This window comes from Daucus carota, chromosome 9, assembly GCF_001625215.2.
Source record: "Daucus carota subsp. sativus chromosome 9, DH1 v3.0, whole genome shotgun sequence".
Taxonomy (NCBI): Eukaryota; Viridiplantae; Streptophyta; class Magnoliopsida; order Apiales; family Apiaceae; genus Daucus; species Daucus carota.
Window position 1 is genome coordinate 6,610,447 of NC_030389.2, and position 2,276 is coordinate 6,612,722.

Sequence of the window (2,276 nt, forward strand, 5' to 3'; positions counted from 1 at the left end):
CACAAAATTAGTACAAAATTTTCACCTGCTAAGTTTTGATTGGAATGACCATGTATCCACATAAATAGTACCAATTCATCATATTTCACTTGTCTTGTTATTTTGTACAAAATTTCATACCCAATTTTGTGCATGTAGCACTGCTCTTTCTCGACTCATAGGCAACGTGTGTTTTAAGGAGGATATAGTTATTCTTTACCATGCATGCCTTTTTAGAGAAAGAATCTCTATCTTATATTGATTAAGCATGCAGCTTTGTATATATCTTTATGCCTGGCGTTTCCATAGAAAGACATGGGAAAGCAATTAGCCAAGGATAAAGAAATGGGATCATCAACCTACCTAAGATTAGGTCTGGAAAGCTGCAATAAAGCCGTTTCAGAACCTCCAAAAATATTCTCAATTCTTTGTTTTGTTTTGGAAAAGTCGATTCGCAAGAATGAGAAACTGCTCAAGTCTTCAAAATGTAAGAACATGGCAACTATCTTCCACAGTTCAATAGCACCTGGTGTGAGCATTAAGCAGTACATCGAGCGCATCTTCAAGTATTCTAATTGCAGCCCTTCATGCCTAGTGGTTGCATATATTTACATGGACAAATTTCTGCAACAAGTCGGGGATCGTCTCACCTCACTCAACGTTCACCGTCTTCTAATCACCAGTATCGTGTTAGCTGCTAAGTACGTCGAGGATGAGTAAGCAAATCTAGACTTCTAATCATTGTATTTAGAGCATGACTCCTTGGGCTAGATGAGAAACGATTGATTTCTTTTGAGAAAAGTCATTGAGTCTGTTTGTCCCGGCTTAAAGTTATTTCTAATTTTAAGTTGAAAAATGTCTGTTTGTGTAATAAGTCAGAAGTCGGTTTAAAGTCAGAAATAAGCCAGAAACTAACTTAAAGCCAGACTTTAGTTTGAGGTACTTTTTTTAGTAACTTATTTTTTTGATAAAATTTTATCCCTAAATCATAAGTTATTCATAAATCACTTTTATTTTTGTTATTATATTTTTAATAACCCATAAGTTATTAATAAGTCAAAATTACCCAAACAGATAATTTTAAACCCAGTTTATCACATAAGTCACGTTAAGTCATCATAAATCACGTTAAGTCATAAGTTATAATCTCAGCCAAACGGGCTCATTGTTATGAACTAAAGGTCGAATGCATAACTGCAGGTGCTACAGCAATGGTTATTATGCTAAGGTGGGAGGTGTGAGCAAGGAAGAAATGAATCGAATGGAAATGAGATTCTTGGTTAGTATAGATTTTAGATTGCATGTAACCCTGGAGACTTTTAACAGATACTGTTCACAGCTGGAAATCGAACAAAGTGCTGCAGGAAAATGAAGCACATGTATAAACATACTGATCGACTAGCAACCTTGTAAAATTTCTAGCTAGTTGGTAATATGTGTTGAAGAAAACAATTTCATTTTACGGAAACCGTGCATTAAAAATGAGCAATATTGTAACTTCTAACTTACACTTCTTATAATCTTCCTGGAAGAGTAGAGCGAACCTAGTGTGAACATACATAAGAACATATATTTTAAAGAAGGGATATTATTTCAACATTATTTGTTTATATGATATTTATTTATCAAGATTTTATTGTAGCATCATATTTTCCGGAAAATCTTTAGAATTACCATTACTTAGCTTTCATTTTACCTCTGTATTTTTGGTACAATTGAATCAAAAGACAATGCGGTTAAATGAAGTCTCTTTTTATATCAATATATCACAAACAGTTGCTCAATACTACCAATGTGAAAGTCATGAGGTTATAATATCTGTTTTGGTTGCAATTTCATGGTATTAACTTTGCGTGAATATACTCTTAAAAATATGTGCATAATAAAATGACAGTACTCATAGTCTACTAATTTTACTGTTGTAGCTGACTTAGGAAATGGGAGGAAACTATTAACATGTACTTATATTTTCGCTATGTTATACTTAGGTTTTTCATGTTCACAATACTAAGGTATGGATTCTATGTATTTTACTCACACCTCCATCCATTTTAGACAGAGAGAGCGTCTCACCTCGTTAATGGTGAGTAAAATTGATAAAAACTATATTAAAAATTTTAGTAGGATATATTTCACATTTAAATACTCGTAAATCGCTTAACTAATTATCATTATCTTTATTTTAAGCATACTTTTCAACCAATAATTTAGAAGTTTTTGAATTATATTTGCACATTATTTCAATATTTTCATGGAATAGTTAATTGATAATAATAATAATGTAAAATATATAAGCT

At 32.0% G+C, this 2,276-nt stretch overlaps 1 non-coding gene across 1 annotated transcript; it reads left to right on the plus strand.

Annotated features, from left to right (window-relative positions):
* Nucleotides 1-1,441, plus strand: LOC108202069 (uncharacterized). The gene is made up of 2 exons (XR_010287690.1): nucleotides 1-695; nucleotides 1,180-1,441. It is a non-coding gene; the product is annotated as an uncharacterized LOC108202069 (transcript).
* Nucleotides 1,442-2,276: the final 835 nt, after the last annotated feature.